We start from the raw sequence: 12,908 nt of genomic DNA on the forward strand, positions 1-12,908 counted from the left end.
TTTTAACTATTTCTTTCATGGTATGAAATACATGTCAGCTCCCTGAGATTCCATATAGGATGGGGTTACAACAACTGTTAAGAATTATGAGCTAATATTGTTCGACCTTTGAGAAACTTGAGCTCTGTTTTCCTTTTCCCTTTCTCCTGAAGAGTAATGCATTCCCTCTACAAAGCCTTGAAGAGGCCAAGACCACCTAACTTCAAAAACAGTGGAAAAGCCTTCTAATGACTCAAGGTGCATGCTCCTCCTGACACAAATGGGTCATGTTGTTTCTGTATTCACTATATGCTTGTTGGACAAATATATAGCCATGACAGTAAATCTTGAGGGGGCAGCATGAGTTTTCGAGATGCCGGGCGTGAGAGATGTCTCTGTGATGTCACATGTCACAAGGCCCTCCTCCACCCATGAAAGCTGATGACTCTATCATCTGTCCAACCCCGCCTGCCACCCTCCACCCAAACATTCATCTATCTATCTATTCAGATACTGACAGCACCAAATAGCAGCTAGACTCGCTATAAAGCATCACAGAGGGGAAAGTCAAGGTCATATTTCTGTCAAAAAAAGATCAACTGGGAGGGTGGGTAATGAGCAAATGTGCCCACACACACACACACACACACACACACACACACACACACACACACACACACACACACACACACAGGCAGGGAGGCCTTTGTGTATGTGTGTCAAACTGCTCCATGGTAAAGTAGGAGAAACGTGACGTAAGTTCACACAAAGCCCCTGGAGCTTTCCCTTCAAAGCTTGAGGGTTAGCCCAGTACACGACAGCAGGAGGCCCATTTGAGGGGCAGAGCTCAAAAGTGGTTGAGCTTTCCACGGCTGACCTACGTCTGACCTTGGCAGGCTAAACCAAACATGGAAAAGAAGACATATGTGAAAACCATATGGAGGAGGAGAAAGGCAGGAAGTGGGGGCCTTGCCAGTCTTCATCTGGTTACTGACACTGCAGTGTGAAGGGAGACCTCAGCAGATATGCTCATCCATAAAGCACGCAACGACACATGGCCGGACCAGCGCTGCTCTTTTCTCTACTGTTTCTGTGTGGGTGTTGTGCATTTGTGTGTGTGTGTACCCATAGGAGCGGTCTGTCATGCTATGATATGTGTCCAAGCAGGCCGCCACTGGGGATCACAAGATAACCCGACCTTGCCCCGGCACGCCCGTAGTTCATCTGAATCAGATTGCTATCACACAGTCCCTCACCACGGTCCAGGGACCTCTAAATTCCCATTTAGCTAGAAACACACTATCACACACACACACACACACACACACACACACACACACACACACACACACACACACACACACACACACACACACACACACACACACACACACAGCTGTTTCTAGAGCAGGGGACGGCGACCTTTTTGATATGAAGTGGTTAACATTAAGTTTAACAATGATACCACATCACATTGTTTTTTAAATCTTTCAACAGATCTGTACTTGTATACCATCCATAAAGGCAAGGTGTATAGCAACAATTAAACACATATTTTTCTTCCTTAATCAGGGCATTGTAATTATATATGAGAGCACTTTACAAGAAGACTGCCATCCCCATCTGAGTTGAAATCATTAATCCTACCAACCATCCATCACCCATCTTCTTCATTAGTAATAACCTTAAAAAATCCTGCAAAGTTATCCCTTAACAGCTAAATACATTCATTCAGGGTATTTCTTCTTCAACTGCGTATGGTTCCCACAGACAAAATGGAAGCAACTGAACCGAAGCACTTTCACCATCTCATCGGGTACACACAAATGTGTTCACGTTAAGAAGCTGTTTTTTTCTATATGAGCAATACATCTGGCAAACTGTAACATTCACACACATGCAGATACAAACAAACACCCACAGCATTGTGAGGAAGTGAAGCAATATGTGTGTGTGTGTGTGTGTGTGTGTGTGTGTGTGTGTGTGTGTGTGTGTGTGTGTGTGTGTGTGTGTGTGTGTGTGTGTGTGTGTGTGTGTGTGTGTGTGAGGGACCTTCAGGGGCAGCCTCACCTCTGGGTGGGCGAATGAGACAACAACAAAAAAAGAGAGAGGCAAATTAAAACCTTGGGCAAGTAAATGGAAAAAGAAAGAAAAAATGCGTCTCCATTTCTTTACCTCACTCCCTCACTCACTCCCACACTACTATTCCACTCGCCTACAGAATCTATCACCTAAGTAAACAGCTCTCAGTCCCAATGCATCCATTTCCTCAGCATCACTTTACTTCAGTCTTTAGCCTGCTCTCTCAGGTACTTAAACCTGTGCTATGTCCCATTTGAGCCTGCATTATTTATCAGGCTGGGTGAGAATGCTGTTAACAGGTTGGATTCATACCCTCAAGCCCTTCTGACACTATCACTGCGTCTCTATTTTAGGAGAATTCAGCCACTGAAAAATACCCTGGTGCCCCAGAGACCCGTCCTTGGTCCCCCATTTCAACACATCAGCCATTAGCTGGTCTTCCTCTATCACCAGTGTCTGGGAGCTGCAACTGAGCAAAGTGAGGAAGGGGGGTAAAAGGTGAAGATGGATGAGAGTGTTGAAACACATTCTACATGTATCCGAGGGGCACCATGGCCTGTGTAGTTAATATTTGTGAAAAGAAAAAAGATGTACTGTCCTGAATGTCCGATATTCACGACATTCAAGTGAATGACATATGATATGCTTTACACAAACAAATCCAAACAGACACACACAGAACCATTATGAAAGAGGCCCGGAGAACTGAGGACAGAAATAAATGTCCCCAGGTGTCACTGAGTAGGAGGACTTCCTATAAATCCTGGAGCACATGCAGAGTCGCCATATTTAGGTTTAAAAACCAAAACCACTTTCACATAACTTTGGATCAGATGGTAGCTGTGACAAAGTGGGTGAGACCACTATATATATACCACTATATATAATACATCAAAACTCAGATAAGTATTGTTTAAAGGAACAGTGTGTAGGATTTGGTGGCATCTAGTAGTGGTTGCCAATTGAAATCAACTGATTTCCCTTTCTGCTGCTCATAGATCCCCCTAAATCCTAAACAATGGCCCTTTAAGTTCAGTTATTGTTTATTAATTTAGTAATTTACTTATCATACTCACCATGCTTTCCAGGAATTAAGGCCCAGTCACATTGCTCTTCCTTTCAACAACATTTTCCTGCACACAGGACGTCCTGTTTCTGATGGGGGCAACAACTAAAAATGTATCAGAGCGATCACTAAAAACGTGTTTAAGACTGGCGCCACAGTCTACACATATATGTACAAACTTGTAATGTTGCAGCACCTAGTCAGGCATAAGCGGTAAAGCTTTGGCCAGCGGGGAAGCCATGGCAGCGGCATCAGAGGGCTCCCCTTGTGGCTACAAGGGCCTGTGCCAGTGGGGTGCTTTTGATCAGACCATGTAAGCACCCTGGAAAAACGTTTGAAGATTGACCAAACTCCAATTCAAATTGCCCTTCTCCCTCTTTCTTTCTCTTGCTCTCTCTTTCTCCCTTGGTCTCACTGGTTTTTGAACACTGCGCCAGACACAGGATCCCCAACCGTGTGTGAAGCAATTTGCTGAATGAAAAGTGCTGAATAAATCCATGGTAAAAGTGCATCCAATGTGTATTTGCTGTGCATTGTGGATGCTGCTGCTCAGAGGGAAAAGAAAAAAGCTATGCTGCATATGCAAAATGCCAAAATGATCACTTTCTAAACTGTATAATCCTACTGTATGCAAAGCAACTGAGATATACAATTAGTCTTTTAATAAAATTGCAAAACTGTGAGGGGTGATTAACTGATATACTGATTTGGTCTCTGTTTTACAGCTTGTCTCCAAGTGTTTGTTTAGCAATTTGAAGATTTTTGAAGAATGCTTCTCCATTAATGGCCACAGCTGCTAACAATTACCTGAGAGCTGCTTTCTTTTCAGTTTGGGAAAAACAAAAAGCTATTTTCCTACCTTAGCCTTGGGGAGGTTAGTGTTTCTGAAACAGGACACACACAAAAGACACATCTGAGGGTGTATATTATTTCACTACCATCTTTCAGCTGGCAGAGCAGACTATAACCCACGCATGGGTACCTTCACCAAAACCACAGTGTGGAGCACACTCCAACCTTGTACCAGGATCGAGTCAAATTGTGGTTCCTTTCCCTAGACCACGTACCAAAATAGTATTCTTAGAGTTGATTTTAAGAAGATTATGCTTTCATGGGAGAAACTGAGTAACACATTGTGCCTGACAAAAGAGGGAGAGAGAGGAGGGTGAAAGGTGAAGACCCTTATTTGGCAACTCGGCAGCTATCTCCTGCATCTACGCTAATCCAGTTCAGCAATCTTGGAGCTTGTAGTATCTGGCTGATCCCACACACTGGATTAGATTGTGTGAAAGTACACCACCACACGTTTTCACGCTGTCTACTACAATGACCTTTTACCACAACTCCACTGAGGAAATGGGAGCTCTGTAGTAAAATGGGGTCATGCTGATTGAAAAAGACACAAGCCAGAGGGATCCGACCATAAAAATGATCTACCTTATCCAATCAAATCCAATATGTCTGATAGGACCAATCTTAGCCTCAGTAAATGGTCTTGAATTGAATGTTGAGATTGGTCAGTATGACAGGTGACAGACTGCTGAGAGCATTTTAACAGTGAAGGTTGTCAGGAGGCATCTGTGATTTGAAGAGCTTTTGTGACAGCAGGGTACTGCAAGCACAACTTTGAGGAGGAAAAACAAAAATGTTCCCACATATTTGTTCTAATTTGCTCAGAATTCATCACCAACACAACAGAAGTCAGACACCAGCCAGGGATAAAACTTCATCCTTATTTCCATACAGGCCCATGAATGCCTCACTTCACACCAGGACTGCATGATATTGGCAAAAACTGACGCAATATACTGTATATTGCTACCTGGAGCAAATTGAAGAGGCTATATGAACAATGATGTGCTCTCAAAAAAAAAATAATCATAAACATATTGGTTGTCTTGATATGAATGGTGATGTCACGGCAAGCACAGCCAGCACATGAGAGGATCTATCATAACGACCAGTTGTATCCTCCGGGCGGAATCCGCCCGTTGAGAAGTGCACGTATAGATACGGTTTATTATAAAACTGTGGCGGGCTTACCTGTAGGTAATGAATGGGAAATACTGAATTAGTCTTGGAAAATGAGAACTGTGCGCGTTTTCTTTATGTATTAAGCAGCAAATAACTAGTAGTTGGAGTTTATTTGCAGGAGATGCGATGTGACTATTGCGCGCGCACACATCGTAATGTAGATGCTGAAACGATATATCATGAGGCTCTACCATACACAAAAGTGCCCAGATCATGACGGAACATAAATAGGCATTCTCTCTCTCACACACACACGCACACACAAGAACATAGATATAAATCAAGTGGCTGTATTCGACAGTTGGCAGAACACTGTGTACCGACCGGGCTCACTATCTTTATCTATTCGTATGTCTGTCCTGGAATCTCAGCATGAAATTTAGCAGACTGCTATTGTATTTCTTTACTTCAGGTGGAATGGCTATTCTGCTGCCTGTGTGTGTCTCCCTCTCTCTCTCTCTCTCTTTCTTTCTTTCTCCGCGCACTGGGAGAAAACATGGAGCCTCTCTCCGCCTCGATAACGCATCTAATCCATCACCGGTGTCAGGCTGAAGAATTCTGGTGTCAGTAGCGAGCGCCAAGCAGAAATGTGCCGTGTGCGTTTGTGATGGCTCTCAGCTCTCAGCCCTGCACGCCGTCTCTTTTGTTCCTGGTCCTGTTGTACAATATAAGCTCCCATAAGGCTTATGTTAGTCTGCTTGCCTATATGCTGTACGTGTCACTTCCCATCGGACAGACTGGGGTCAGAGAGGCCTCTCTGTGGTGATGGAGGAGAGGACCGTAAGGAAAGACAGAGACGGAGAGAAGAAGGGAGAGGAAAACAAAATGGACAGATGTAGAGATTGGAGGAAATGTAATGGAGAAAAGGGAGAAACTACACAGGGATGGAGAGGCAAATGAAAGAAACAGACACTGGGATCAAGACAAAGACTCCACTCTTCACACAAGTGTAATTCTCTCCCTAACTTGATCATACGGCGGCATAATATCTTCTAAAATGGCCTGAGCCCTTAGTCAATACGAGGGCAATTACTTCATATATTTGGCCAGGCACCATAAAGCCTATTGATTTGCCTCTGCACTCCATGTGCAGAGCAGTTAACCCTCTCCTATACAACATATTTCTTCATCTGACTGGACAGAAATGCAAGTGACCAACAAATCACAGATGATGAGCATTCAAATTGCCAATTTTTTCTGATTGTGAATATCGAAAGCAAACATCTTATTAAACAGAATCCCAGCAAGTCTTAACAACCAATCTTACGACAGCTGTCTCCATAATAGCTTCATCCAACAATCGTTCAATTCCATTTTAGCTCCGTATTGTTGCCATTTCTCTCGGTCACATAACTCACAACCCAAGACATGATTATATCAGCACTTTCCCTGTTTGTCTGCCCCCGCCGTACCCCAAGTCCAAATAGAAACCAGAGACCACCACATGTATTTAGGGTCTGTGGTAGGATGAGATCAGGCCTTAACTCTAATCAACCCAAACACACATATTAAGCACAGCGGCACAATGCAAGGCCTATATTTAGCTCTGCATTAAAACACTGAAAAGGGGCCAGCGCGCCGGTGATGGATGCAGGCCAAGAAGGTTCAGAGAGAGCAAAAGCGGAGGGATGTGGTGGGAGGGATTTTCTGCTTAGCCCTCAAAAAATGAGGTTCGCCAGAACGGAGCAGCAACTCTTTCTACTCAACTGGAACTCAAACATTGAGAGAAAAATGGTTTGCATACATAAACTAAATAGCTGACGCCACAATAAGTTTTCCTTTATTAGCTGACGCGACAGAAGAAAGAGCAGAGGGAGGTACCAGCGAGAGAGATGAGGTGGATTAAACAATTACAGAGTGGAAAGAAAGGATGTTTTGAGGAATGTAAATTGGCAGTAGAAAGGGGGGCGAGAAGAAGGACTCAGCACTGTGGCTACTCCCAACAGAGAAACAGCAGCATTCACACTTGAGATGATGATGACTACTGAGCCCTGCTTCAGTTTTAATGTACAGACATCACCTTCACAATGTATGCTATCAAGTGACGGTTACATACATGCTCTCAGTTATATTTAATAATAATTGCATGTGATAGTGTCATTATACTTTTAAAATGGCCATCAAGTATGGCAAAAGGTAAGTTTTAGACACATTCATATGTTTAATTTTTATTTGTATTGATAAATAATAATTGCTGGCGGCCTGCACGTACCAAGGCAGTTGGTGTGGAATGGCGGTTGCAAACTAACAGCTTATTTGTCAGGCTAGAGTTACATTGGTTTCATTATTTTGCTATTTAGTTACATAATTTGCACGTTGGTATTTATTGTGCACTGACTAAACATATGTCCAGCGTCAGTAAGGTAACTTGGTAACTGATAACTGCTCGCAGCAGGACGGCCTTTATTTGTGAGGCGGAGGTGAGTTGCCGAGTGTGTCGAGGGTCTTGCTCCACTTCCTCCGGTCCCAGAGTTTTGGTTGCCAATAGCTCTGGAAAGAGGTTCCACACTTGTGGCCACTTGAGCCATAATGTTTCTTGTGTCAAGACCTGCATCAGATCTTCTGAACCATGGTAATGCAGAGGCATAGTTAGTATATGTTTGCTGTGTTCCTGCTCGCATGCATATTCTGGCAAGTATGGGGAACCTCTTCTTAAAGTTTTTTTCTGGAGATGGACACAGCTTGATCTACTAAATATTATATTCATTTTGAAGTGTTTTTTAGAAGCTAACTTTGTTGCTTTGCATCTGTAAGATGTTTCGTGTTGGCAGGAGTGACTTCCCCCACGTGACCCTGTCGCCAAACAACCATGACAACATATCAGTAAAGTGATGATGAGACGGCAAGTGCAAAGGAATTAAATGTTGTAGCAGTGGTATGTGGGTATGAGATCACTATTATGAACCAATCAAATTGCAAAAATAAATCACTTCACAAAAGCTTGACTTCTAATAACGGAACATTCTCTCAAAGGAAAATGATTCTTCAAAGATAAAGCTGTATTTAAACTTATTTTATGTGAGTAAATAAGCAAGGGACAAAGCAATAACACAACTATGGGTTGATGCACTGGTGGTTAGACAAAAGCTATTACAGCAATGTCAAACAGTCTGAACCAGAAAGAAATATCACACCTCCTGTTTTCTCCCTCGGCATCCTTCAAAGTATCACAAAGATATGCAAATTAAAAAAGTAGCAAAGAAAAGGTTCAGGTGAGGGGCAAATTAGCGGAAATTGTTTCAATTTCTCTCACTGGATTTGCGGGATTTAAATGGGGGACAAGATTGGCAGGTAGAAGTGACATACTAGGAAATGACTACCAGCGGGATCCGCGCAGCAAATGAGAATAAAAGCACTTCAATCAACCCACCTTTTACACCTGTGATGTGTGTGAGCTTGAATAACCTCCCTATACGTTTCATGCTGTGGTTAATATTAGTGAGAGCTATTTGCCAGCGGTGAGTGAGCATGCTATCGACGAATGTATTATATCGCTACGAGGTTTTGACACTCAATGAAGTCTTCATCAAGGCCACACAAAAGTGGGGCCTCTTTGACATGTGCTGGACATATTTCTGATACGCATGTGGCATGTAATGAGTGTGAGGAGAAACAAAGGACATAAAGAGAAGTGGAGAAATGTTGAGAATGAAGGAACATTCAGAGTTGTAAGCATATATAGCATAGAAAGATGGATGCGTAGAAGTCAATGTGCAAGATTCATATTTGTGTTTGGCGGCACCCTTGATTCGTCAGTAAATCATTGCAGCTTGATTGGTACTTACTGTGATTATTTCTTCCTTAGATTTTACTTAAATACCATAAAAACTTAAATTGAAGATGTTTTTTAAAGCAATATATGAATTGTCAACATGTTATATCTCTGAACGGCTCATCCCCTAATCCAACTCCTTAGAGCTGAACAATGAGTGTTTGAAATGATATTGCTATTGCGTTTCCCAAAAAAATCATCCAATCAAATGTGACTTTGGGCGACTAGCTAGCCACACCAGTCATACAAAACTGCATTTCACCGTTTGTGGATCGGAGAAGATAAGAGAGCCATATGGAAAGATATGTGTTTGGATATACGAAGGCAAAAACTGTTGTTGACGTCTAATTCATCTCAGGAAAACAGATTTTCAACTGCCTCTATTTTCCCTTTCACTGTTGGATAAATGGAAGTAGGAGTGCCCAACGCTCCTGTAGTGTGCTGTATCTAAATTGTGGAAATGTCTGGAACTAACACATCTTCCCCTTCCATTGATACCTTTAAAACCTGTCTACTGTATAGACCCGTCTCCTTTCTTTAGCCTATTAATTATCATCAAGAAGACATGTCTGACCACACAGTTTATTTATTTGTTTGTATTTCATTTTGTTGATTCTGTAAAACTGTTGTGCTAGATTTTATGAAGATATTCTATGATTTAATGTATGTCTGTTTTTTATTGAATGTCTTGGTAAAGCACTTTGGTCAGTATTTGTCATTTTTAAATGTACTATTAATAAACATGGCTTGACTTAAATTATACATTCAATGAAATACCCTTTTTTTTCCCTCACCTACATCTGCCCAGGAGTTTATCAATCAATCAGAATAATGACCACTGAATTTATCATTTGAAAATGACAGATTAGTTTAGAAGAGTGATACTGATGTAATAAGCCAGTGGAGAGAAGCGGAGGTTGTTTTGTGAGGAGGCCTTTGAATGGTATTTGGCCAACACAATAACATCCACCCAGATCACATATAGCTCCATAGAGACAGACAACATTTCACCTCCTCTTAATGCTAACATACAAAGTCCCCAGCAGCTATTGGATTAGCAGAGCTCCTCTTATAGGTTGCCACAAAGAGACAAGGGTAAGATGGACACCACACTGAGGACCTTTAACCTCTGCTGGCCACAAAGTAGGGGGTAAGAAAGTGGGATGAACTATCAGGGACAGGGGTTATCCAATCAGTCCTTTGCAGAAGACAGTGATGCTGCTGATGAGTTGGGGGTGGGGGTGGATTGTCTGACCCCATTCAAAATGTTCAGAAGAAAAGCAGGCCAAAACCCCTGTGCTGGACAAGGGTTGCCATGGTAACCCCTCTCCTTGGGCACAAGATCAGCGGGGAATCAACTGTGTGAATATATGTGTGTGTGTGTGTGTGGGGGGGGTTTATAAAAATACCCCGTTATGTCATTCCTATTGTTCTTTGGCTCAAGATGAACTGGTGAAGAGTGCGCTGTTCATTTTTAGTCTCTGTCCTTCAAGTGCCTTTCGGTTGTTTCTGTGCTGATTGTGTGCAGCACAAACACTCTCTCGGGATACAAACAGGATAAGTTGGGTCATGATTCAACTTAAAGCTGAGTTATCTCCATAGGTTAAAACTAGGGTTGCTAATCTTGAGAAACTAGCAAGAGAACATTAGATTCAAAAAATCATCCAACCGAGAAAACCAGCCCAGTGTTGTAGGTAGCAGCACCAGTTCAACAAGACTGTAACTTTTGAACAAAAGGCTCAGAAACAATGTTTTCCTCATATAGCAATCAATTTCACACCTGGTGGGTGTATTGTAGGGGGTCCCAAGGATGTGCAGTGTTAAAGTAAAGGTGGTGCAAAGACACATTCCATATTAAACACGTCGTCCGCAGCAGGCCTTTAAAAGCTCATTGATTGCAGTTCACTTTAGCTGCCGGAAGCGTAACAACCAAAGGCTTCTTCACTTCTCTGTAATCAACAAGTGATAAGCGGTTCTGGCAGGCAGCACCTCCGGGGGCATTCGATCAGCCTGCTCCAAACAGGCACTGCACTAATCTAGTCTTAATAATAGCAGGGCTGATGACTTGGAGACACACACAAATACAAATATTGCATTTTTATAAATGCTTTAAAAGAAATACATAGTGGCATCATGCTTGCATATTCCATTTTTATTATTATACTAATTACACTTGTAACAGATGTTACCTCCCTGTAAAAGATAAGTAGCATCAGTTAAAAAAGCAACTGCCAACTACAAGGTGATGAAATAGCCTCCTTAATACTGCAACCTGCAACATTTGTATGTACATTTATGACTTTTACTACAAGGAAAACAAACACATAATCACACTCTATTGACTTCATACACTGCAGCTGCATTTTCCTTTTTGCACATTAGACATGCAAAACAGCAACTAGCCTGTGTCTTCATGTAGACTGGGGGGATCAGAGATACTCATCAGTAGAGACACGTGTTGGTGACAGAGTATCTGCCTTTATCCCACACACACACGCACACACACACACAAACACCCACCCCTTTTCTCATCCCCTCATAACTCATACACATGCTCTGAAGCAGCAGGAGAGGAAAATGCTGTGTATGCAGAATAGACGAGCGGCATACACACGGTCAGAGTAAGTTGAAAAAGAAGGGGGGAGACAAAGAAGGTAGAGAGGAATGTGTGTGTGTGTGTGTGTGTGTGTGTGTGTGTGTGTGTGTGTGTGTGTGTGTGTGTGTGTGTGTGTGTGTGTGTGTGTGTAAGATGCCAGCACATTTTGTAGTCTATGAATCTTCACTAAAGCTCTAAAATTGCCCACCAATCTTGCGTCAGGATTTAATGCCCGCTTTTCTCCAGAAGGAATAGACCAGCCAGTTAAAGTATGCTAATTCAGTGGTACTAAATACACTGCTTTAAATGTCAACCTTCCATTATTACACACACTCTGGCTGCCTCAGGACAAGTGCACACACACACACACACACACACACACACACACACACACACACACACACACACACACCAGGCCCCTGCAAGGACACAAGGGATATAAAGACTTATAGATCACAACCACTTTATAAAAATCAATAGCTAAATGAACAAAAGGGCATTTGCAAAAAGGTGCATTATTACAGCAGCTTTAAAGGTGCACAATGCACAATTGGAAGCATTTCGATTGCCTCTCAACGGCTCTCAACATGTCGCCATCTGAGCCGACAGCACGAAGTTAAGTGTGCTAACAGTGCTAACAGTACAAACTACAGCAAACATGCTAACAGAGCTTGCAGTGTTTACCTGAGTGAGAACCGGAGGGCGGGTGCTATGCTTCTCAGATGACATCGTCGAGAGCAGTGCAAAGTGGCGGCCGTGAGCGAGCCAATGGACGGACACATGTACGGAAATTAACTCAAGTAGCCACTGTCGGCTTGGATAACAACATACACAGAGGGAGAGCGTCTTCATTCTCTGCTCAGGTAGACGTTTCTCCACTATATCTTTACAGATAATAGTTGTTTGCGTCTATATTGATGCTCTAATTGTTGTGTATTGCTCCTTTAATCTTTTTGTAAGGAGGATGAGAGAGGAATAGAAAGATTAAGAGTACGGGCGAGAGAAAGACAAGAACTAGACAGACACAGATGTTGAGAGACAGAAGATAAGAACACACGTCAGAGTGATACAGTTCAAAACCAGAGCTCCAGCAAGCAGAAAGCAATCAGCTTGCAAACAACCAGAGAGAAGCCCAGAACTCCTCCCCAACCAATGGTGACAGCACCATTAATTCTATTAACCCTATTAGTATTCCATCCTCATCGCCTCGCTGGGTCAATACACACCTCCATCACACTGCAAAGCTTTTGCTTCCCTCGTCCGTATGCAAAGGCAGCGGGGAGCAGTGGAGGGTTTATGGATGGGTGGATAAACAGGAGACCAGACAGGAGCCCTTGCTCTGCTCAGGCTGCAGACATTGATGACCAGCCTGCTCTGTG

At 42.8% G+C, this 12,908-nt stretch overlaps 1 protein-coding gene across 1 annotated transcript in view; it reads right to left on the reverse strand.

Annotated features, from left to right (window-relative positions):
- plxna2 (plexin A2) overlaps nucleotides 1-12,908 on the reverse strand; it is a gene marked incomplete at both ends in the record, with an annotated part of 149,469 nt that overhangs the window by 101,018 nt on the left and 35,543 nt on the right. The window lies entirely within an intron of this gene.

This window comes from Taurulus bubalis (genome assembly GCF_910589615.1).
Source record: "Taurulus bubalis genome assembly, chromosome: 11".
In the NCBI taxonomy this organism is placed as follows: domain Eukaryota; kingdom Metazoa; phylum Chordata; class Actinopteri; order Perciformes; family Cottidae; genus Taurulus; species Taurulus bubalis.